The sequence below is a fragment of the Sinohyriopsis cumingii genome, unplaced genomic scaffold (genome assembly GCF_028554795.1).
Source record: "Sinohyriopsis cumingii isolate HCF-2022 unplaced genomic scaffold, ASM2855479v2 utg002126l, whole genome shotgun sequence".
Lineage (NCBI taxonomy): Eukaryota > Metazoa > Mollusca > Bivalvia > Unionida > Unionidae > Sinohyriopsis > Sinohyriopsis cumingii.
In genome coordinates this window covers 256460-283029 of record NW_028316134.1, presented here as the reverse complement: position 1 = coordinate 283029, position 26570 = coordinate 256460, and the positions used below count along the sequence as shown (strand labels likewise).

The 26570-nt window shown below is 38.6% G+C and overlaps 5 non-coding genes across 5 annotated transcripts; all 5 read right to left on the bottom strand.

Annotated features, from left to right (window-relative positions):
- Positions 1-2398: 2398 nt before the first annotated feature.
- Positions 2399-2488, bottom strand: Trnai-uau (transfer RNA isoleucine (anticodon UAU)). Its single transcript is given in 2 exon segments — positions 2399-2434; positions 2451-2488. It is a non-coding gene; the product is annotated as a tRNA-Ile (tRNA).
- Positions 2489-6893: 4405 nt separating this feature from the next.
- Trnai-uau (transfer RNA isoleucine (anticodon UAU)) lies at positions 6894-6983 on the bottom strand. Its single transcript is given in 2 exon segments — positions 6894-6929; positions 6946-6983. It is a non-coding gene; the product is annotated as a tRNA-Ile (tRNA).
- Positions 6984-11420: 4437 nt separating this feature from the next.
- Trnai-uau (transfer RNA isoleucine (anticodon UAU)) lies at positions 11421-11510 on the bottom strand. Its single transcript is given in 2 exon segments — positions 11421-11456; positions 11473-11510. It is a non-coding gene; the product is annotated as a tRNA-Ile (tRNA).
- Positions 11511-15930: 4420 nt separating this feature from the next.
- Positions 15931-16020, bottom strand: Trnai-uau (transfer RNA isoleucine (anticodon UAU)). The gene is given in 2 exon segments: positions 15931-15966; positions 15983-16020. It is a non-coding gene; the product is annotated as a tRNA-Ile (tRNA).
- Positions 16021-23762: 7742 nt separating this feature from the next.
- On the bottom strand, positions 23763-23852 carry Trnai-uau (transfer RNA isoleucine (anticodon UAU)). The gene is given in 2 exon segments: positions 23763-23798; positions 23815-23852. It is a non-coding gene; the product is annotated as a tRNA-Ile (tRNA).
- Between the last annotated feature and the right edge of the window lie 2718 nt (positions 23853-26570).

The following is a 26570-nucleotide window of genomic DNA, read 5'->3' as shown; positions in this document are numbered from 1 at the left end:
TAATTTCTGTTGAATTACGACATGACGATATCTGACGTAATGAGAGAGATCATGAGGTTCGATCCCAGAGGAAAAAACTGCCAAATATCTACTTTGTCTCTTACTTATTTTAAAAGCAAAATATTTCCATACACCGATACAGTGAGCAAAGGAAGGAGACGGCCAGATTATGCTTGATGATCCGATAGAAGGCTGGGAGAGAGAGAGAGAGAGAGAGAGAGAGAGAGAGAGAGAGAGAGAGAGAGAGAGTCTGAGACAGAGTGAGAGAGAGTGAGAGAGAAAGAAAGGGAGAGAGAGAATATCTTTCTACTCTAACCTGTGACCGACGTTGAATTTGGAAGGACCGGCAAGCAACCAAGTTATGCAGGCATGCTAGGCGAGAAGAGATTTCTATTATTGGTATGAACAGAATGGTTAATTATATTTTTAAAAACTTAGTAATTATTTCTAAGAAAGTGTATCATTCAAATGTCATGTTCCATTTCCTTTTGCTTTTATAATTGATTATATTCTTTTATTCTGCATTCTGAGGCTTGTTTTGTTTTATTCTATATCTCTGCTCAGGTCTCAATTTATTCTATTTCGTTTTTTATTTTATTATTTACTCGATCCGCGCAGTATCTCCGTGGTCTATCATCCTCTTGATAACAATAACCAAACCAACATGTAACAATGGGTTTGGTGCATGGGGTGATGGTGTTATATATATATATATATATATATATATATATATATATATATATATATATATATATATATATATATATATATATATATATATATATATATATATATATATATATATATATATATATATATATATATATATATATAAACCCATTATGAACAGCAAATAATATTGCTATTTACAAACAGTATGCAGTGCAAAGACCAGCAATATTTTGTCAACCAGAAAATCCCTTCTATGCTGAGCCCAATACCATGCCGATATAAGCTATAAACCTAAAATGGTTTAGAAAATCATTGTCTTAATTAACAAACTTGGATGCATGACGAGAGAAACAAAAATGAAAGAAAAAGAAAATTTGACAGAAGAAAAGAAATTGAAACAATGTAAATAGATACTGCATATTGTGAATAATTAGAATCAGTATTTTGATCAATTCGTATACTATTTAGTTTGGATTTTACTCCATATTAAGTCATATTGTTGTATTGCTTTTTTAATTCTTGCTTGAATGGAAATTTTAAAGATATCAAATAATATCTGGAATATGTAAACAGTCTTAGAGTTTTTCTTTCTTTGAAATTCAGCATTTAAACCTCAACCCCTTCATAGTAAATATCGTAATAACCCTATTCTACTTTTATGAGCAAACAAAGTATTGTTTGTTATCCAACTTGGGACACACGACAATTCCGACAGTAAGGAAATAAAGGTTGATGAACACAGTCGTGGCAAGCGCAATTAGATACACAAACGTCCGGAATGCAAAATTATGTTTCTTTAGAACATTCAATTTGTGTGGTAATGTGTGGGATCGTTTGCCATGAGCGGTTGCAAAACGAAGAATGAACTTTTCCATAGTTGGATATCTTAAATCGTGGTCACATGCAAGTCACGATAGGCAGAACACTTTGTTTTCTTCATCCACTTAAATAACAGATCGTGGATTTCCAACCTCGAAGGTGTTTGACAACAACAACGTCTAGTCAGTAGACTCATCTTGCTACATTTCTTTCCATGAGTTTGGCAGGAATATGGTATGAAATGGGCGCAGAGAGTAAGGAGGTAGATCCATAAGAAGCACAGTTTTGCACAGCATTAAATTAATCCTCCAAAGAAGACGATGCATGTTGTTCATCGTCAGTCGGGACTAAACGTGTGAGCACCTTTCTCTTCTACGACAGAAATGCCTTAAATGCTTCACTGATGCGGGCCACCAGTTTCTCTTCGTGGCATGTACTGTTAGAGAACTTGCAACCATCCATATTGGAAGTGTTCGACGTATCGGAAGGCATCTGACTCTTTGGGGTAGGCGAGTGGCCTCGAACCTCAGAGACCTCTCGTTCCTGGCAGAAGAGTAAGACTACATTAGATGTATGCAGTTTTCAATATCTTTGCGAGCGTCCCTGCGCCTTCATTGTGCGTGTGTATTCAGGTTTATGTTTGATGTCTGAAACAAGTGTCAAAATGTGCAGTAGCCAACCTCATTTAACACATAGGAGGAATAGTAGCAATTTAAAATGACTAACTCAAATTAAAGGTTCAAAATGACTAGGTGATGCAAGGAAATTAAATGGAAAACACTCCTAATTAACCGATGCCTGTTGCCTTTCCCGATTACCCATGCAATATGCGAAATATATCAGAATATGTAAATATAATATATTGGCGTAATGATAGGTAATGGATTTTTTCATTAAAAATGATCGTTGCCCCGGGTGAGGATCGAACTCACAACCTCCGCATCGCCTAGGATACTGTCTATAAGTACGGCGCGCTAACCGATTGCGCCACCGGGGCTGACTGAATGATATTGCTTAACAAAATGTTACAGGAATAAATAAACATTGAAAAACAGGATCATCTCATTTGGATAGCTTACTATAGATTTTAACAACAATAGTTTCCTACCCCATCGCATCTTAGTGACAGTTATCCTGTCGTATTAAGCATATAGATGCCTTAAAGTTAAATATTTTATATAATAATTTCACTTATTGCTACGGTATGACGGATCATGGCATATCTCATGTAAATTGGATTTATGCACACAAAGAAATGACCTATAATATCCCATGAAAAAAGTCACTCTCAAATGTGAAACGAGCCCCAAAGAAGAAAAAGAGAAACAGTGTCAAGACCAGGTCACAGCCCCCCAAAAAGAAAAGCCCACAGAAAAAGAAAAAGAAAAGTCCCAAGAAAAGACCACAGAAAACAGCTACTACCTACAAGAGAGGTGCTTCGAACAGGACGTATCCTTACATTCGCAAACCACGACCTGCAGCGACTGTGACCGAGTCTCCAGTAACCTTAGGTTCTTCCACTTCTCCGTTGTTGGTGATGCCTGCCAAACCCAATTTGACACCCGTTCTTCCTCAGTTGATGAAACAATGGAAACCCGAGTCTCCAAGAACTTCTCCAACGGTGACACCCTTCTCCTCTTTAGCTGCAGTAGCAGCTTTTGACAAAGTACCTGCCCCCAAAATCAAAGTCCAAGAGAGATTTGGCATGTTACAGAGTTTACTGGATTTGTCCAAGCAAAGACTGTCCTGATTTATTCCGTTGCGAATCCCTCCACGACGCGTGATGACTGTCATCAAGTTGACATGACATAAAGAAAATCAGTGGCTAAGCGTTCCAGTACAAAAAAGACCTGAGGCAAAGAATGGGAATCATTGTTTTTGTGATCCTGAAAACCCATAGATGTCACCCCAAGAAGCCATCCCTCTTCTATCACCAAAGGAAAGAAAAGGAAAGTACTGACACCTCGTTTAGTCAAACATGGGGACATGTTGTCCGTCCTGTCCAAAGCTTCTCCACTCATGCGAAAGGATCTCATTCAAACCGCCTCCAAAGATTTCATCGATACCGTGTGCGAATGTTGTTTGAACGTCTTGAAAGATACGATACCTGTGTCTAAACACCAGAAGAATGCTTAGCCAAACATCGTCACGTTTGTCTCCAATTGGTCCAAAGAAAATATAAATTTATCAAAAGATGAAGATGTTGGTACAACGCGGAAGAATTTTGTCCCTCTTGTTAGGACCCTTGCTGAAAGGAGTATTGGGAACAATGCTGGGGGGACTGATGGGAGCAAGATAAAAAGGAACCAAGAAGATAAAAGGGACCTCTGGAGTCCAAAGATCTCAGACGAGACCGTTGAAATCGAGTGGAGGGACGAAAACAAGCTTTAGTGCCTTACGAAACGATGGATGGAATGCCATCGTTGGCAATTACAACGGACCCCATATTTGCCTCCCAATCATCCGAATTTGACCAAGACGTCCAAGTTACAACAGGAATTGCAATCGTTGATGGATCGTAACGATTTGTCTGAAACAGAAAAATCACTAAAGTACGGTCAACTCTTGCAACGAATACAACTCTTTCACCAGAAATCTTTAGACGAAACAGCTCTACCCACTCTGAAAGATTTTAAGACCTTGATGAATAATCCATCACCATCACCACCACCCACCACCACCCCAGTGGTCAAGACAGACGCAGCCCCACGAATGCCTGATGAAGAACAGGTACGAGAAGTTTTCAAGCACCGTCAGCAGCTCCCATTCCTAGCAAGATTGCAGCGTCCTTGTTGCCGCTTTCCCCCACACACCCCAACGAGAAGAACTGAAAGCTTGCATTAAAAAGATGATGTCCACTCCTCATTCGACAGAAGTGAAAAAGAATGAGGAGAAACCAGAAGTGAAAATGAAAAGAAGACCAAAGCCATCTCATTAGCACCTCCACTGCCACCACTACTACTGACTTCTAGGGTGTTTGTATCTGCTGTCAGGCTGCGAACTGACACATATTAGGCTTAATTTCTGTTGAATTACGACATGACGATATCTGACGTAATGAGAGAGATCATGAGGTTCGATCCCAGAGGAAAAAACTGCCAAATATCTACTTTGTCTCTTACTTATTTTAAAAGCAAAATATTTCCATACACCGATACAGTGAGCAAAGGAAGGAGACGGCCAGATTATGCTTGATGATCCGATAGAAGGCTGGGAGAGAGAGAGAGAGAGAGAGAGAGAGAGAGAGAGAGAGAGAGAGAGAGAGAGAGAGAGAGAGAGAGAGTCTGAGACAGAGTGAGAGAGAGTGAGAGAGAAAGAAAGGGAGAGAGAGAATATCTTTCTACTCTAACCTGTGACCGACGTTGAATTTGGAAGGACCGGCAAGCAACCAAGTTATGCAGGCATGCTAGGCGAGAAGAGATTTCTATTATTGGTATGAACAGAATGGTTAATTATATTTTTAAAAACTTAGTAATTATTTCTAAGAAAGTGTATCATTCAAATGTCATGTTCCATTTCCTTTTGCTTTTATAATTGATTATATTCTTTTATTCTGCATTCTGAGGCTTGTTTTGTTTTATTCTATATCTCTGCTCAGGTCTCAATTTATTCTATTTCGTTTTTTATTTTATTATTTACTCGATCCGCGCAGTATCTCCGTGGTCTATCATCCTCTTGATAACAATAACCAAACCAACATGTAACAATGGGTTTGGTGCATGGGGTGATGGTGTTATATATATATATATATATATATATATATATATATATATATATATATATATATATATATATATATATATATATATATATATATATATATATATATATATATATAAACCCATTATGAACAGCAAATAATATTGCTATTTACAAACAGTATGCAGTGCAAAGACCAGCAATATTTTGTCAACCAGAAAATCCCTTCTATGCTGAGCCCAATACCATGCCGATATAAGCTATAAACCTAAAATGGTTTAGAAAATCATTGTCTTAATTAACAAACTTGGATGCATGACGAGAGAAACAAAAATGAAAGAAAAAGAAAATTTGACAGAAGAAAAGAAATTGAAACAATGTAAATAGATACTGCATATTGTGAATAATTAGAATCAGTATTTTGATCAATTCGTATACTATTTAGTTTGGATTTTACTCCATATTAAGTCATATTGTTGTATTGCTTTTTTAATTCTTGCTTGAATGGAAATTTTAAAGATATCAAATAATATCTGGAATATGTAAACAGTCTTAGAGTTTTTCTTTCTTTGAAATTCAGCATTTAAACCTCAACCCCTTCATAGTAAATATCGTAATAACCCTATTCTACTTTTATGAGCAAACAAAGTATTGTTTGTTATCCAACTTGGGACACACGACAATTCCGACAGTAAGGAAATAAAGGTTGATGAACACAGTCGTGGCAAGCGCAATTAGATACACAAACGTCCGGAATGCAAAATTATGTTTCTTTAGAACATTCAATTTGTGTGGTAATGTGTGGGATCGTTTGCCATGAGCGGTTGCAAAACGAAGAATGAACTTTTCCATAGTTGGATATCTTAAATCGTGGTCACATGCAAGTCACGATAGGCAGAACACTTTGTTTTCTTCATCCACTTAAATAACAGATCGTGGATTTCCAACCTCGAAGGTGTTTGACAACAACAACGTCTAGTCAGTAGACTCATCTTGCTACATTTCTTTCCATGAGTTTGGCAGGAATATGGTATGAAATGGGCGCAGAGAGTAAGGAGGTAGATCCATAAGAAGCACAGTTTTGCACAGCATTAAATTAATCCTCCAAAGAAGACGATGCATGTTGTTCATCGTCAGTCGGGACTAAACGTGTGAGCACCTTTCTCTTCTACGACAGAAATGCCTTAAATGCTTCACTGATGCGGGCCACCAGTTTCTCTTCGTGGCATGTACTGTTAGAGAACTTGCAACCATCCATATTGGAAGTGTTCGACGTATCGGAAGGCATCTGACTCTTTGGGGTAGGCGAGTGGCCTCGAACCTCAGAGACCTCTCGTTCCTGGCAGAAGAGTAAGACTACATTAGATGTATGCAGTTTTCAATATCTTTGCGAGCGTCCCTGCGCCTTCATTGTGCGTGTGTATTCAGGTTTATGTTTGATGTCTGAAACAAGTGTCAAAATGTGCAGTAGCCAACCTCATTTAACACATAGGAGGAATAGTAGCAATTTAAAATGACTAACTCAAATTAAAGGTTCAAAATGACTAGGTGATGCAAGGAAATTAAATGGAAAACACTCCTAATTAACCGATGCCTGTTGCCTTTCCCGATTACCCATGCAATATGCGAAATATATCAGAATATGTAAATATAATATATTGGCGTAATGATAGGTAATGGATTTTTTCATTAAAAATGATCGTTGCCCCGGGTGAGGATCGAACTCACAACCTCCGCATCGCCTAGGATACTGTCTATAAGTACGGCGCGCTAACCGATTGCGCCACCGGGGCTGACTGAATGATATTGCTTAACAAAATGTTACAGGAATAAATAAACATTGAAAAACAGGATCATCTCATTTGGATAGCTTACTATAGATTTTAACAACAATAGTTTCCTACCCCATCGCATCTTAGTGACAGTTATCCTGTCGTATTAAGCATATAGATGCCTTAAAGTTAAATATTTTATATAATAATTTCACTTATTGCTACGGTATGACGGATCATGGCATATCTCATGTAAATTGGATTTATGCACACAAAGAAATGACCTATAATATCCCATGAAAAAAGTCACTCTCAAATGTGAAACGAGCCCCAAAGAAGAAAAAGAGAAACAGTGTCAAGACCAGGTCACAGCCCCCCAAAAAGAAAAGCCCACAGAAAAAGAAAAAGAAAAGTCCCAAGAAAAGACCACAGAAAACAGCTACTACCTACAAGAGAGGTGCTTCGAACAGGACGTATCCTTACATTCGCAAACCACGACCTGCAGCGACTGTGACCGAGTCTCCAGTAACCTTAGGTTCTTCCACTTCTCCGTTGTTGGTGATGCCTGCCAAACCCAATTTGACACCCGTTCTTCCTCAGTTGATGAAACAATGGAAACCCGAGTCTCCAAGAACTTCTCCAACGGTGACACCCTTCTCCTCTTTAGCTGCAGTAGCAGCTTTTGACAAAGTACCTGCCCCCAAAATCAAAGTCCAAGAGAGATTTGGCATGTTACAGAGTTTACTGGATTTGTCCAAGCAAAGACTGTCCTGATTTATTCCGTTGCGAATCCCTCCACGACGCGTGATGACTGTCATCAAGTTGACATGACATAAAGAAAATCAGTGGCTAAGCGTTCCAGTACAAAAAAGACCTGAGGCAAAGAATGGGAATCATTGTTTTTGTGATCCTGAAAACCCATAGATGTCACCCCAAGAAGCCATCCCTCTTCTATCACCAAAGGAAAGAAAAGGAAAGTACTGACACCTCGTTTAGTCAAACATGGGGACATGTTGTCCGTCCTGTCCAAAGCTTCTCCACTCATGCGAAAGGATCTCATTCAAACCGCCTCCAAAGATTTCATCGATACCGTGTGCGAATGTTGTTTGAACGTCTTGAAAGATACGATACCTGTGTCTAAACACCAGAAGAATGCTTAGCCAAACATCGTCACGTTTGTCTCCAATTGGTCCAAAGAAAATATAAATTTATCAAAAGATGAAGATGTTGGTACAACGCGGAAGAATTTTGTCCCTCTTGTTAGGACCCTTGCTGAAAGGAGTATTGGGAACAATGCTGGGGGGACTGATGGGAGCAAGATAAAAAGGAACCAAGAAGATAAAAGGGACCTCTGGAGTCCAAAGATCTCAGACGAGACCGTTGAAATCGAGTGGAGGGACGAAAACAAGCTTTAGTGCCTTACGAAACGATGGATGGAATGCCATCGTTGGCAATTACAACGGACCCCATATTTGCCTCCCAATCATCCGAATTTGACCAAGACGTCCAAGTTACAACAGGAATTGCAATCGTTGATGGATCGTAACGATTTGTCTGAAACAGAAAAATCACTAAAGTACGGTCAACTCTTGCAACGAATACAACTCTTTCACCAGAAATCTTTAGACGAAACAGCTCTACCCACTCTGAAAGATTTTAAGACCTTGATGAATAATCCATCACCATCACCACCACCCACCACCACCCCAGTGGTCAAGACAGACGCAGCCCCACGAATGCCTGATGAAGAACAGGTACGAGAAGTTTTCAAGCACCGTCAGCAGCTCCCATTCCTAGCAAGATTGCAGCGTCCTTGTTGCCGCTTTCCCCCACACACCCCAACGAGAAGAACTGAAAGCTTGCATTAAAAAGATGATGTCCACTCCTCATTCGACAGAAGTGAAAAAGAATGAGGAGAAACCAGAAGTGAAAATGAAAAGAAGACCAAAGCCATCTCATTAGCACCTCCACTGCCACCACTACTACTGACTTCTAGGGTGTTTGTATCTGCTGTCAGGCTGCGAACTGACACATATTAGGCTTAATTTCTGTTGAATTACGACATGACGATATCTGACGTAATGAGAGAGATCATGAGGTTCGATCCCAGAGGAAAAAACTGCCAAATATCTACTTTGTCTCTTACTTATTTTAAAAGCAAAATATTTCCATACACCGATACAGTGAGCAAAGGAAGGAGACGGCCAGATTATGCTTGATGATCCGATAGAAGGCTGGGAGAGAGAGAGAGAGAGAGAGAGAGAGAGAGAGAGAGAGAGAGAGAGAGAGAGTCTGAGACAGAGTGAGAGAGAGTGAGAGAGAAAGAAAGGGAGAGAGAGAATATCTTTCTACTCTAACCTGTGACCGACGTTGAATTTGGAAGGACCGGCAAGCAACCAAGTTATGCAGGCATGCTAGGCGAGAAGAGATTTCTATTATTGGTATGAACAGAATGGTTAATTATATTTTTAAAAACTTAGTAATTATTTCTAAGAAAGTGTATCATTCAAATGTCATGTTCCATTTCCTTTTGCTTTTATAATTGATTATATTCTTTTATTCTGCATTCTGAGGCTTGTTTTGTTTTATTCTATATCTCTGCTCAGGTCTCAATTTATTCTATTTCGTTTTTTATTTTATTATTTACTCGATCCGCGCAGTATCTCCGTGGTCTATCATCCTCTTGATAACAATAACCAAACCAACATGTAACAATGGGTTTGGTGCATGGGGTGATGGTGTTATATATATATATATATATATATATATATATATATATATATATATATATATATATATATATATATATATATATATATATATATATATATATATATATATATATATATATATATATATATATATATATATATATATATATATATATATATATAAACCCATTATGAACAGCAAATAATATTGCTATTTACAAACAGTATGCAGTGCAAAGACCAGCAATATTTTGTCAACCAGAAAATCCCTTCTATGCTGAGCCCAATACCATGCCGATATAAGCTATAAACCTAAAATGGTTTAGAAAATCATTGTCTTAATTAACAAACTTGGATGCATGACGAGAGAAACAAAAATGAAAGAAAAAGAAAATTTGACACAAGAAAAGAAATTGAAACAATGTAAATAGATACTGCATATTGTGAATAATTAGAATCAGTATTTTGATCAATTCGTATACTATTTAGTTTGGATTTTACTCCATATTAAGTCATATTGTTGTATTGCTTTTTTAATTCTTGCTTGAATGGAAATTTTAAAGATATCAAATAATATCTGGAATATGTAAACAGTCTTAGAGTTTTTCTTTCTTTGAAATTCAGCATTTAAACCTCAACCCCTTCATAGTAAATATCGTAATAACCCTATTCTACTTTTATGAGCAAACAAAGTATTGTTTGTTATCCAACTTGGGACACACGACAATTCCGACAGTAAGGAAATAAAGGTTGATGAACACAGTCGTGGCAAGCGCAATTAGATACACAAACGTCCGGAATGCAAAATTATGTTTCTTTAGAACATTCAATTTGTGTGGTAATGTGTGGGATCGTTTGCCATGAGCGGTTGCAAAACGAAGAATGAACTTTTCCATAGTTGGATATCTTAAATCGTGGTCACATGCAAGTCACGATAGGCAGAACACTTTGTTTTCTTCATCCACTTAAATAACAGATCGTGGATTTCCAACCTCGAAGGTGTTTGACAACAACAACGTCTAGTCAGTAGACTCATCTTGCTACATTTCTTTCCATGAGTTTGGCAGGAATATGGTATGAAATGGGCGCAGAGAGTAAGGAGGTAGATCCATAAGAAGCACAGTTTTGCACAGCATTAAATTAATCCTCCAAAGAAGACGATGCATGTTGTTCATCGTCAGTCGGGACTAAACGTGTGAGCACCTTTCTCTTCTACGACAGAAATGCCTTAAATGCTTCACTGATGCGGGCCACCAGTTTCTCTTCGTGGCATGTACTGTTAGAGAACTTGCAACCATCCATATTGGAAGTGTTCGACGTATCGGAAGGCATCTGACTCTTTGGGGTAGGCGAGTGGCCTCGAACCTCAGAGACCTCTCGTTCCTGGCAGAAGAGTAAGACTACATTAGATGTATGCAGTTTTCAATATCTTTGCGAGCGTCCCTGCGCCTTCATTGTGCGTGTGTATTCAGGTTTATGTTTGATGTCTGAAACAAGTGTCAAAATGTGCAGTAGCCAACCTCATTTAACACATAGGAGGAATAGTAGCAATTTAAAATGACTAACTCAAATTAAAGGTTCAAAATGACTAGGTGATGCAAGGAAATTAAATGGAAAACACTCCTAATTAACCGATGCCTGTTGCCTTTCCCGATTACCCATGCAATATGCGAAATATATCAGAATATGTAAATATAATATATTGGCGTAATGATAGGTAATGGATTTTTTCATTAAAAATGATCGTTGCCCCGGGTGAGGATCGAACTCACAACCTCCGCATCGCCTAGGATGCTGTCTATAAGTACGGCGCGCTAACCGATTGCGCCACCGGGGCTGACTGAATGATATTGCTTAACAAAATGTTACAGGAATAAATAAACATTGAAAAACAGGATCATCTCATTTGGATAGCTTACTATAGATTTTAACAACAATAGTTTCCTACCCCATCGCATCTTAATGACAGTTATCCTGTCGTATTAAGCATATAGATGCCTTAAAGTTAAATATTTTATATAATAATTTCACTTATTGCTACGGTATGACGGATCATGGCATATCTCATGTAAATTGGATTTATGCACACAAAGAAATGACCTATAATATCCCATGAAAAAAGTCACTCTCAAATGTGAAACGAGCCCCAAAGAAGAAAAAGAGAAACAGTGTCAAGACCAGGTCACAGCCCCCCAAAAAGAAAAGCCCACAGAAAAAGAAAAAGAAAAGTCCCAAGAAAAGACCACAGAAAACAGCTACTACCTACAAGAGAGGTGCTTCGAACAGGACGTATCCTTACATTCGCAAACCACGACCTGCAGCGACTGTGACCGAGTCTCCAGTAACCTTAGGTTCTTCCACTTCTCCGTTGTTGGTGATGCCTGCCAAACCCAATTTGACACCCGTTCTTCCTCAGTTGATGAAACAATGGAAACCCGAGTCTCCAAGAACTTCTCCAACGGTGACACCCTTCTCCTCTTTAGCTGCAGTAGCAGCTTTTGACAAAGTACCTGCCCCCAAAATCAAAGTCCAAGAGAGATTTGGCATGTTACAGAGTTTACTGGATTTGTCCAAGCAAAGACTGTCCTGATTTATTCCGTTGCGAATCCCTCCACGACGCGTGATGACTGTCATCAAGTTGACATGACATAAAGAAAATCAGTGGCTAAGCGTTCCAGTACAAAAAAGACCTGAGGCAAAGAATGGGAATCATTGTTTTTGTGATCCTGAAAACCCATAGATGTCACCCCAAGAAGCCATCCCTCTTCTATCACCAAAGGAAAGAAAAGGAAAGTACTGACACCTCGTTTAGTCAAACATGGGGACATGTTGTCCGTCCTGTCCAAAGCTTCTCCACTCATGCGAAAGGATCTCATTCAAACCGCCTCCAAAGATTTCATCGATACCGTGTGCGAATGTTGTTTGAACGTCTTGAAAGATACGATACCTGTGTCTAAACACCAGAAGAATGCTTAGCCAAACATCGTCACGTTTGTCTCCAATTGGTCCAAAGAAAATATAAATTTATCAAAAGATGAAGATGTTGGTACAACGCGGAAGAATTTTGTCCCTCTTGTTAGGACCCTTGCTGAAAGGAGTATTGGGAACAATGCTGGGGGGACTGATGGGAGCAAGATAAAAAGGAACCAAGAAGATAAAAGGGACCTCTGGAGTCCAAAGATCTCAGACGAGACCGTTGAAATCGAGCGGAAGGACGAAAACAAGCTTTAGTGCCTTACGAAACGATGGATGGAATGCCATCGTTGGCAATTACAACGGACCCCATATTTGCCTCCCAATCATCCGAATTTGACCAAGACGTCCAAGTTACAACAGGAATTGCAATCGTTGATGGATCGTAACGATTTGTCTGAAACAGAAAAATCACTAAAGTACGGTCAACTCTTGCAACGAATACAACTCTTTCACCAGAAATCTTTAGACGAAACAGCTCTACCCACTCTGAAAGATTTTAAGACCTTGATGAATAATCCATCACCATCACCACCACCCACCACCACCCCAGTGGTCAAGACAGACGCAGCCCCACGAATGCCTGATGAAGAACAGGTACGAGAAGTTTTCAAGCACCGTCAGCAGCTCCCATTCCTAGCAAGATTGCAGCGTCCTTGTTGCCGCTTTCCCCCACACACCCCAACGAGAAGAACTGAAAGCTTGCATTAAAAAGATGATGTCCACTCCTCATTCGACAGAAGTGAAAAAGAATGAGGAGAAACCAGAAGTGAAAATGAAAAGAAGACCAAAGCCATCTCATTAGCACCTCCACTGCCACCACTACTACTGACTTCTAGGGTGTTTGTATCTGCTGTCAGGCTGCGAACTGACACATATTAGGCTTAATTTCTGTTGAATTACGACATGACGATATCTGACGTAATGAGCGAGATCATGAGGTTCGATCCCAGAGGAAAAAACTGCCAAATATCTACTTTGTCTCTTACTTATTTTAAAAGCAAAATATTTCCATACACCGATACAGTGAGCAAAGGAAGGAGACGGCCAGATTATGCTTGATGATCCGATAGAAGGCTGAGAGAGAGAGACAGAGAGAAAGAGAGAGAGAGAGAGAGAGAGACAGGGAGAGAGAGAGAGACAGAGACATAGTGAGAGAGAGTGAGAGAGAAAGAAACGGAGAGAGAGAATATCTTTCTACTCTAACCTGTGACCGACGTTGAATTTGGAAGGACCGGCAAGCAACCAAGTTATGCAGGCATACTAGGCGAGAAGAGATTTCTATTATTGGTATGAACAGAATGGTTAATTATATTTTTAAAAACTTAGCAATTATTTCTAAGAAAGTGTATCATTCAAATGTCATGTTCGATTTCCTTTTGCTTTTATAATTGATTATATTCTTTTATTCTGCATTCTGAGGCTTGTTTTGTTTTATTCTATATCTCTGCTCAGGTCTCAATTTATTCTATTTCGTTTTTTATTTTATTATTTACTCGATCCGCTCAGTATCTCCGTGGTCTATCATCCTCTTGATAACAATAACCAAACCAACATGTAACAATGGGTTTGGTGCATGGGGTGATGGTGTTATATATATATATATATATATATATATATATATATATATATATATATATATATATATATATATATATATATATATATATATATATATATATATATATATATATCTATATATATATATATAAATATAAACCCATTATGAACAGCAAATAATATTGCTATTTACAAACAGTATGCAGTGCAAAGACCAGCAATATTTTGTCAACCAGAAAATCCCTTCTATGCTGAGCCCAATACCATGCCGATATAAGCTATAAACCTAAAATGGTTTAGAAAATCATTGTCTTAATTAACAAACTTGGATGCATGACGAGAGAAACAAAAATGAAAGAAAAAGAAAATTTGACAGAAGAAAAGAAATTGAAACAATGTAAATAGATACTCCATATTGTGAATAATTAGAATCAGTATTTTGATCAATTCGTATACTATTTAGTTTGGATTTTACTCCATATTAAGTCATATTGTTGTATTGCTTTTTTAATTCTTGCTTGAATGGAAATTTTAAAGATATCAAATAATATCTGGAATATGTAAACAGTCTTAGAGTTTTTCTTTCTTTGAAATTCAGCATTTAAACCTCAACCCCTTCATAGTAAATATCGTAATAACCCTATTCTACTTTTATGAGCAAACAAAGTATTGTTTGTTATCCAACTTGGGACACACGACAATTCCGACAGTAAGGAAATAAAGGTTGATGAGCACAGTCGTGGCAAGCGCAATTAGATACACAAACGTCCGGAATGCAAAATTATGTTTCTTTAGAACATTCAATTTGTGTGGTAATGTGTGGGATCGTTTGCCATGAGCGGTTGCAAAACGAAGAATGAACTTTTCCATAGTTGGATATCTTAAATCGTGGTCACATGCAAGTCACGATAGGCAGAACACTTTGTTTTCTTCATCCACTTAAATAACAGATCGTGGATTTCCAACCTCGAAGGTGTTTGACAACAACAACGTCTAGTCAGTAGACTCATCTTGCTACATTTCTTTCCATGAGTTTGGCAGGAATATGGTATGAAATGGGCGCAGAGAGTAAGGAGGTAGATCCATAAGAAGCACAGTTTTGCACAGCATTAAATTAATCCTCCAAAGAAGACGATGCATGTTGTTCATCGTCAGTCGGGACTAAACGTGTGAGCACCTTTCTCTTCTACGACAGAAATGCCTTAAATGCTTCACTGATGCGGGCCACCAGCTTCTCTTCGTGGCATGTACTGTCAGAGAATTTGCAACCATCCATATTGGAAGTGTTCGATTTATCGGAAGGCATCTGACTCTTTGGGGTCGGCGAGTGGCCTCGAACCTCAGAGACCTCTCGTTCCTGGCAGAATAGTAAGACTACATTCGATGTATGCAGTTTTCAATATCTTTGCGAGCGTCCCTGCGCCTTCATTGTGTGTGATGTATTCAGGTTTATGTTTGATGTCTGAAACAAGTGTCAAAATGTGCAGTAGCCAACCTCATTTAACACATAGGAGGAATAGTAGCAATTTAAAATGACTAACTGAAATTAAAGGTTCAAACTGACTAGGTGATGCAAGGAAATTAAATGGAAAACACTCCTAATTAACCGATGCCTGTTGCCTTTCCCGATTACCCATGCAATATGCGAAATATATCAGAATATGTAAAAAAAAAATATATTGGCGTAATGATAGGTAATGGATTTTTTCATTAAAAATGATCGTTGCCCCGGGTGAGGATCGAACTCACAACCTCCGCATCGCCTAGGATACTGTCTATAAGTACGGCGCGCTAACCGATTGCGCCACCGGGGCTGACTGATTGGTATTTCTTAACAAAATGTTACAGGAATAAATAAACTTTGAAAAACAGGATCATCTCATTTGGAGTGGGACTCTTACTTTCTTCAACAGTCGACTTCTCATACAGGGGACCCACAACTAAATTGTTGGAGAATTATTGAAACTGGCACTGAGAGTCAGTAGGAAGAAATATGGACATTAAACAACATGAATGATCTGTAATTAGGGTGAAACGTGTTTAATTAACTCTTTTTCCTTCGCCCTTTAATGAGTCTGGCTGGAATCCACAGCTAGATAGATGAAAATGATGAATTCTTACTGCTCATGACATGGAACAAAGCAAGATCGATGTTTGTGTTACATTATAAAAACACTTTGAATGTAAAATGACAGCTGGGTCTTGTGATCATTTCATTTATTAAACGCAAAAGGAAAAAACATATATTAATAATAATAATCAAGTTTAAACGATATTAACGAGTTACTAACTTCTCTTTCGGGCGTTTATCACCCCCGTCGCATTGAACAGTTTATGGCCATCAGATTTATCTGCCCTTTAAAATGTATAACTCTTGTAAAATAATTACAGAGAAAGGACCAGGTTTTGGCACAAACCTGTAGGATAAAATTTAAAAAATAGTTACAGAGCGCAAACCAGAAAGCTACCTTTTTATTACTTCATGAAAACTGGTTTACAAAAAAGTTTTATTTGATGGAAAACACTGGACAACAAATTTTTACAAAAGTCACGTTACTGAAATAAAATTAGTCAATTCTTATCAATTTTTATGTGCTGAACACGAATATGACAGTCAAATTGCAAAATTGGCTCTAGTTTTTTTGTAATCTGCAAGAAATTAATGTTTACATAACGAAATGCATTCCAATAGTAAAAGGTCAACTGTAATAGCCTACCTATAAAAAATCAAGTCATTGACTACATCTTAGATTTCTTCGCCTGTCTCTTGTACAGCTGTTCGGGAGCATCTCTGAGGAGTGTCCAGCAGTAGTCAGCCAGCATTGTAGTGGACCATTTTCCCTGGTATCTTTGTTCCATTGTTGCGATATCTTGATGAAAACTTTCGCCGTGTTCATCACTAACAATACCACAGTTGCTAGGAAAGAAATCCAAATGGGAATGAAGGAAGTGAATCTTTAGAGACATATTGCAGCCAAGTTTCTTATACTTCATCAACATGTCTTCTACTAGTTCCTTATAGTTTTCTGCCCTAACATTTCCGAGGAAGTTTGTAGAAACTAGGCGAAAAGCATTCCATGCTTGTTTCGCGTCACCTTCCAGCAAGTTGTTGAACCGGTCATCTTTGAAAAGCTCTCGAATCTGAGGACCCACAAAAACTCCCTCTTTAATCTTTGCTTCGCTGAGTCGAGGGAATTTTTCATGCAGGTATCGGAATGCTGGCAAAGTCCGGTCAATGGCTTTCACGAAGTTCTTCATCAAACCTAGTTTGATGTGAAGGGGTGGTAGCAAGATTTTCTGAGCCTCAACCAGAGCTGGGTGTTGGATATTCTTCTCTCCAATGGCTACATTCTGCCTGTGAGTCCATTCCTTCCTCATGTAGTGCATTTCCCTTGCTCGGCTATCCCACTCGCATAAGAAACACATGTATTTTGTATATCCTTGCTGCAGTCCCATTAAAAGGGCAACTACCTTCAAATCACCACAGAGGTGCCAGCTGTACTTGTTATACTCAATGGAATTCAGTAGCTGCCTTAAGTTATCGTATGTCTCTTTCATGTGGACAGCATACGCTACTGGAATAGATGGAAGAATGTTTCCATTGTGCAAAAGCACAGCCTTGAGACTCAGTTTCGAAGAGTCCACAAATAGTCTCCATTCTTGTGGGTCATGAGTGATTTTTAAAGCATTCATGAGGCCCTCAATATCGGAACAGAATATCAGATTACTTTCCTTTCTGAAGAAAGGCTCCAATTGCTGGTGGCGCTTTCGATATGCAGTAATTGTGACATCTTCTTCTAGAAGATTCCATTGTTGGAGTCTTGATCCTAGCAATTCTGCCTTGTTCTTTGATAAGTCCAAATCACGAATCAGGTCATTTAGTTCTTCCTGTGTTATTCTGTGTGGGGTTGATGATGCACCACAGTGAAAATCTGGATCACTGCATGCTGATGGATCAGGAGAAGAACAGGTCGACTCACCTTTGTCTTCGTCAGATGAATCAAGAGAATATTCTGTTGGAGGTTCTGAAATAGGAAGTCCCTCACCATGTGGAACTGGTCTCAATGCAGACGGAATGTTTGGGTAGACTATTCTCGACTTCTTTCGCTTCGTTATTCCGCCGGAAAGAGGAGGAACCAAGCAGAAGTAACAGTCATTTAGGTGGTTGCTTGGCTCTCTCCACACAATTGGGACTGCAAACGGCATTGATGACCTTTTGCAATTCAACCACTGTGAAAGCTGTGTTGTACATGTAGCACAGCATATATGCGGAGCCCAAGGCTTGTCTTGGTCACCAACCTTGCATCCGAAGTAAAGATGATATGCCTTCTTCACTTGAGAATTGATACTTTTCTTCTGGTTGGCAAATGTCACTTCCCCACAAATATAGCAAAAATTGTCCGCGGTATTAACACACTTTTGAGGCATTACTGTTCTTTATTGTACGTAAATGGATAAAATAATAAGTTTTATGTAACAGTAGCTTGAACTGTCTCGCACAACGTCTAAAATATTTTAAATGCTGAACCTATCTGATTGGGCTTTATAGTACACTGCTTACGTCAGCTTCAGCAGCCGCCTGGCATTAGTATAATAGGCCTACACATGTATAGTACACTGCTGACGTCAACTTACTTCAGCAGCCGCATGGCATTAGTATTGCATTGCATCAGAAAATGATGCAATCAACTGTGGATGATGTGAGCATGATGGTATTATGCAATGTTACATCATTATTCCGGATGGTGCTGCAGTCCTACTGGAGAAATTTACACAGTGAAACATAGAAAATGAGGTATATGAATATCTTCAAAACGAGAGCCAATACAAATTTTTCACGGTTATATTCGTGTTCGGCACACCAAAATACTACTGATTAGGGCCTTTTCAAGTCAGTAATGATTTCACTGTTGACCAGTGAAATAGACAAGCGTAAAGATGGAAACGACCTGTCAATTTTCACAGGTCTTTGAAAGGCAGAAACCAAGGAACCAGCCTTTTACATTGTCCATGAAAATTGGTTTATAAATACATTTTTGGATTGACTCGGGCTATGATTTTTGTTGTTGTTGTTGTTTATTTTAAAATTGGGCTTTGAATTTGGAGGGAATTTAGAACAGATCCAATATGTTTCCATATCACTCATGTACTTAAAATTGCTTTATCAAAGAGCATACATGACTCATGAGTTAGATACAGTTTGTGTTTGCATTCATTGATAAAGACAACTATTCTTTAATATTGTTCATATTAGTGTGATTAATGTTAAAATCATCAAACATGAGTAATCTTTGGCATATTATTATCTACATTTTCTACTGGAGTCAAGTCTTCTGAGATAGGATATCTAAAATACAATGATCCGGGTTGTAGATAACTTCTGGGTGAGCTTATGTATCGAATTCATTTGTTATAGTTCTAACTTCATGTCTTATTGCATGTTTAGTTACACCTAACTCTCTACCAAAGATTGTGTATAATTATACATTATACATATATGGAAAAAATTCTTGTATACTCATAAATTAAAATTAAAAGAGGATCAAGAAGAAGAATAAAGTAGAATAATCAAAGAGCTATACGATAATCCTTCAATCACTAAAATTGTCAAATTACATCTGACAAGACTTATTAAGAAATTTATGTTATTATTACGTTTAGAAATTTAACAATCAGAAAAACTAGACTATACTAACAACACTATAAATAGATACTACATATTGTGAACAATGAGAATCAGTATTTTGATCAATTCGTATACAATTTAGTTTGGATTTTACTCCATATTAAGTCATATTGTTGTATTGCTTTTTCAATTCTTGTTTGAATGGAAATTTTAAAGATATCAAATAATATCTGGAATATGTAAACAGTCTTAGAGTTTTTCTTTCTTTGAAATTCAGCATTTAAACCTCAACCCCTTCATAGTAAATATTGTAATAACTCTGTTCTACTTTTATGAGCAAACAAAGTATTGTTTGCCATCCAACTTGGGACACACTACAATTCCGACAGTAAGGAAATAAAGGTTGATGAATATAGTCGTGGCAAGCGCAATTAGATACACAAACTTTCGGAATGCAAAATTATCTTTCTTTAGAACATTCAATTTGTGTGGTAATGTGTGGGATCGTTTGCCATGAGCGGTTGCAAAACGAAGAACGAACTTTTCCATTGTTGGATATTTTAAATCGTGGTCACATGCAAGTCACGATAGGCAGAACACTTTGTTTTCTTCATCCACTTAAATAACAGATCGTGGATTTCCAACCTCGAAGGTGTTTGACAACAACAACGTCTAGTCAGTAGACTCATCTTGCTACATTTCTTTCCATGAGTTTGGCAGGAATTTGGTATGAAATGGGCGCAGAGAGTAAGGAGGTAGATGCATAAGAAGCACAGTTTTGCTCAGCATTAAATTAATCCTCCAAAGAAGACGATGCATGTTGTTCATCGTCAGTCGGGACTAAACGTGTGAGCACCTTTCTCTTCTACGACAGAAATGCCTTAAAGGAGACCAGAAACCAATGGAAATATAGAATAATAATAAAAGTACTATAGCAGAAAACCTTGTTCTGAAGTATCATGTGCGACCGTAATGCCAATATTAAAATATTGGCCTATCTTCTAGAAGCTGAATTTCCGTGACCTCGTATGGAAAATTTCCGTGCCTGTTCGGTTACTTTCGGGATGTGACGTCATAGTGGCGACTCCAGCAGCCCAAGTGGGAGTTGCCAGAGTAAAAGACAATACCGTTTTGCGTTGCTTACGGGTGTAATAGAACATTAAGAAAAGCCTGTGGAGAACATTTTTTTTTCCCGAAAGATAAAGGCATAATGAGAGAATGGATACATCATTACAAACGAGTCGATTTCCAAGCAACACCATACAGCACTCTGTGCTCGTTACATTTCTCAAAAGACTGTTATGAGAGGGATTCTGAAAAAATGGCAGCTCAAAGATACGCAAATGCTAGGCCTAGACTAAAAGTTGGCGCTGTTCCAGACATAACGTTGAATAATAAAAGTGTTAAACGTGCAAGTTACTAAAATAGGCAGAAGGCCGAGTAAGTGACCACAAAATGCAACAATCAATTCACAGATCTTTTATCTACACCAGCAGTGCTAAAAATAAATCTGATAGCCCGACACCCTGGGCCCCTCTGGTTTTAGTTTCGGCCCATCCTGTATTCAAAGTGAGGTGCCCGTCAGGCTTGTCGAAACAAAAATTGTTTGCCTGAGGAAACTTTGATCGCGCTGGTGAAATTAGTAAATGTATTTTCAAAATGTTGACATACATGCCTTAACACGGCACAATCTAAATCAAATCACTACTGTCCAAGGTGAAATTTAGATTTGATTTTAATCAAATGGAGGCTTTGCCAAAAATAATATTCTAAACCTGTCGTGTTTCGAGAAAACACAATTTTCAGTAATCTTATAAAAATTACAAATTTAAAAAAAAAGTCATTGTATACATGTAGTATGTATAAACGGTAATCTGAAATGATTGGAACTGATATAAAACTATTCCTTGGGCAGTTTAAATAGCAGCGATTAAAAGAAAAGAGGTCAAAGTTTCACATTAAATGGCTGACAATAGAAACTGGGGGGGGGGGAGACTATTGACCCAACCCCCAACCCAATGTGCGAGCGCCCATGGGACGTACCTTTTCTCCATGTGATACGCCTCATTATTACCCCCGGACAAGCCCATTTTGCATATTCTGGTCAGCTCTGGCTAAATTGCAAAATAGCAAAAGTTTTGATTTAAGTACGCAAACAATAAAGCCGGTGTGACTAATGAACGTAACTCCTTATCCTTGCATTGATCTTGTGAAAAGGACTGACCTTCGGACATACTTCAAAGAAACCAAGTTCGACAGTGTGTGTATGTTTAAGCACCAGCAATTGATTGCCAAAATAAACGATGCCTATTTTGTTGTTACTTACGATGCCATGGACTTCACGTTTAAGTCTTAATGCATGTAACACTGTTTGCTGAACAATATACTGCATGGTATATTTTGTTTTATTCCTTGTAATTTAATCATGGTAATTAAACTTTACGTATACGGTAGAGGAATGTCAGGTGTTAACTGGCCGAGTTTCTTTGGCGGAAATGGAGATGCGATTTTGTTTGCAGAGAAAATTTCACAGTGATCATTCATTTAAGCTAATTGGTGACAATTTTATTCTTTTAATTTTTTTATACTATAGTACTGTTGTAGTTGTTTAAAAACATCTGAAATTTATTTGAATAATGTTTAATTTTCACGTTCTATTTACTAAAGAAGAAAAAAAGAAAAAAACTGTTGTATGATATTAATTATTTTGTCCAGTACCGGATTTAGACGTGTGTGCGTGTGATTTGAATTTTTAACGTAGCTTTAACAATTTTTCAGGCATATCACTACGATGTCTGCAGTGTGGCAGTTTAGACTGTGGATTGCATACGTTATATCTATTTATAAATGGTTTGGGGGTGGGTTTTTTTTCTTCTGACAAATGAAAACTGACAGACATAATGTAATAATCGGGACTTCGCTGCGAAAAATTTAGAGATATTACGAGATCGGGATGTAGATGAGGAAATACCCCCAAAATCGGGAGGTTTTTCTCCCGGCTTGAGAGTTGACAGGTATGAACTGTCCGGGCTTGTGGAATTTCAGTCAGGGCTTGAGTTTATTTAAGTCACCAGCCCGGGGCCTGTGCCTAAAAAATTTCTTTTAGCACTGACAAGTACAGTACATAAACTATTATATCAGACTGCAGATTCAAGTTTTGAATGTGCAACCCAAATGTGGTCTCCTTCCGTTTATGTTTGTATTCGAGGACTGGCTAGTATTGCGTCACGGTACCACGTGATCTGTCGTCTCATTAAAACTCGGAAAAACTCGGCAATTTACGGAATCGTGGTATCCTCCATGCAATAAAATCACTACCCGCTTACGATATTTAATTTATAAACATGGCAGTCGAATTAAAATCTGTAGAGAATTACATACGTAGAAGGAAAATTTTGATTTCTAGTCTCCTTTAAATGCTTCACTGATGCGGGCCACCAGTTTCTCTTCGTGGCATGTACTGTTAGAGAACTTGCAACCATCCATACTGGAAGTGTTCGATGTATCGGAAGGCATCTGACTCTTTGGGGTGGGCGAGTGGCCTCGAACCTCAGAGACCTCTCGTTCCTGGCAGAATAGTAAGACTACATTCGATGTATGCAGTTTTCAATATCTTTGCGAGCTTCCCTGCGCCTTCATTGTGCGTGATGTATTCAGGTTTATGTTTGATGTCTGATTCAAGTGTCAAAATATGCAGTAGCCAACCTCATTTAACACAGGAGGAATAGTAGCAATTTAAAATGACTAACTGAAATTAAAGGTTCAAAATGACTAGGTGATGCAAGGAAATTAAATGGAAAACACTCCTAATTAACCGATGCCTGTTGCCTTTCCCGATTACCCATACAATATGCGAAATATATCATAATATGTAAAAAAAATATATTGGCGGAATGATAGGTAATGGATTTTTTCATTAAAAATGATCGTTGCCCCGGGTGAGGATCGAACTCACAACCTCCGCATCGCCTAGGATACTGTCTATAAGTACGGCGCGCTAACCGATTGCGCCACCGGGGCTGACTGAATGATATTGCTTAACAAAATGTTACAGGAATAAATAAACATTGAAAAACAGGATCATCTCATTTGGATAGCTTACTATAGATTTTAACAACAATAGTTTCCTACCCCATCGCATCTTAGTGGCAGTTATCCTGTCGTATTAAGCATATAGATGCCTTAAAGTTAAATATTTTATATAATAATTTCACTTATTGCTACGGTATGACGGATCATGGCATATCTCATGTAAATTGGATTTATGCACACAAAGAAATGACCTATAATATCCCATGAAAAAAGTCACTCTCAAATGTGAAACGAGCCCCAAAGAAGAAAAAGAGAAACAGTGTCAAGACCAGGTCACAGCCCCCCCAAAAGAAAAGCCCACAGAAAAAGAAAAAGAAAAGTCCCAAGAAAAGACCACAGAAAACAGCTACTACCTACAAGAGAGGTGCTTCGAACAGGACGTATCCTTACATTCGCAAACCACGACCTGCAGCGACTGTGACCGAGTCTCCAGTAACCTTAGGTTCTTCCACTTCTCCGTTGTTGGTGATGCCTGCCAAACCCAATTTGACACCCGTTCTTCCTCAGTTGATGAAACAATGGAAACCCGAGTCTCCAAGAACTTCTCCAACGGTGACACCCTTCTCCTCTTTAGCTGCAGTAGCAGCTTTTGACAAAGTACCTGCCCCCAAAATCAAAGTCCAAGAGAGATTTGGCATGTTACAGAGTTTACTGGATTTGTCCAAGCAAAGACTGTCCTGATTTATTCCGTTGCGAATCCCTCCACGACGCGTGATGACTGTCATCAAGTTGACATGACATAAAGAAAATCAGTGGCTAAGCGTTCCAGCACAAAAAGACCTGAGGCAAAGAATGGGAATCATTGTTTTTGTGATCCTGAAAACCCATAGATGTCACCCCAAGAAGCCATCCCTCTTCTATCCCCAAAGGAAAGAAAAGGAAAGAACTGACACCTCGTTTAGTCAAACATGGGGGCATGTTGTCCGTCCTGTCCAAAGCTTCTCCACTCATGCGAAAGGATCTCATTCAAACCGCCTCCAAAGATTTCATCGATACCGTGTGCGAATGTTGTTTGAACGTCTTGAAAGATACGATACCTTTGTCTAAACACCAGAAGAATGCTTAGCCAAACATCGTCACGTTTGTCTCCAATTGGTCCAAAGAAAATATAAATTTATCAAAAGATGAAGATGTTGGTACAACGCGGAAGAATTTTGTCCCTCTTGTTAGGACCCTTGCTGAAAGGAGTATTGGGAACAATGCTGGGGGGACTGATGGGAGCAAGATAAAAAGGAACCAAGAAGATAAAAGGGACCTCTGGAGTCCAAAGATCTCAGACGAGACCGTTGAAATCGAGTGGAGGGACGAAAACAAGCTTTAGTGCCTTACGAAACGATGGATGGAATGCCATCGTTGGCAAGTACAACGGACCCCATATGTGCCTCCCAATCATCCGAATTTGACCAAGACGTCCAAGTTGCAACAGGAATTGCAATCGTTGATGGATCGTAACGATTTGTCTGAAACAGAAAAATCACTAAAGTACGGTCAACTCTTGCAACGAATACAACTCTTTCACCAGAAATCTTTAGACGAAACAGCTCTACCCACTCTGAAAGATTTTAAGACCTTGATGAATAATCCATCACCATCACCACCACCCACCACCCCCCCCCCCCAGTGGTCAAGACAGACGCAGCCCCACGAATGCCTGATGAAGAACAGGTACGAGAAGTTTTCAAGCACCGTCAGCAGCTCCCATTCCTAGCAAGATTGCAGCGTCCTTGTTGCCGCTTTCCCCCACATACCCCAACGAGAAGAACTGAAAGCTTGCATTAAAAAGATGATGTCCACTCCTCATTCGACCGAAGTGAAAAAGAATGAGGAGAAACCAGAAGTGAAAATGAAAAGAAGACCAAAGCCATCTCATTAGCACCTCCACTGCCACCACTACTACTGACTTCTAGGGTGTTTGTATCTGCTGTCAGGCTGCGAACTGACACATATTAGGCTTAATTTCTGTTGAATTACGACATGACGCTATCTGACGTAATGAGAGAGATCATGAGGTTCGATCCCAGAGGAGAAAACTGCCAAATATCTACTTTGTCTCTTACTTATTTTAAAAGCAAAATATTTCCATACACCGATACAGTGAGCAAAGGAAGGAGACGGCCAGATTATGCTTGATGATCTGATAGAAGGCTGGGAGAGAGAGAGAGAGAGAGAGAGAGAGAGAGAGAGAGAGAGAGAGAGAGAGAGAGAGGGAGAGAGAGAGACAGAGACAGAGTGAGAGAGAGTGAGAGAGAAAGAAAGGGAGAGAGAGAATATCTTTCTACTCTAACCTGTGACCGACGTTGAATTTGGAAGGACCGGCAAGCAACCAAGTTATGCAGGCATACTAGGCGAGAAGAGATTATTATTGGTATGAACAGAATGGTTAATTATATTTTTGAAAACTTAGTAATTATTTCTAAGAAAGTGTATCATTCAAATGTCATGTTCGATTTCCTTTTGCTTTTATAATTGATTATATTCTTTTATTCTGCATTCTGAGGCTTGTTTTGTTTTATTCTATATCTCTGCTCAGGTCTCAATTTATTCTATTTCGTTTTTTATTTTATTATTTACTCGATCCGCGCAGTATCTCCGTGGTCTATCATCCTCTTGATAACAATAACCAAACCAACATGTAACAATGGGGTT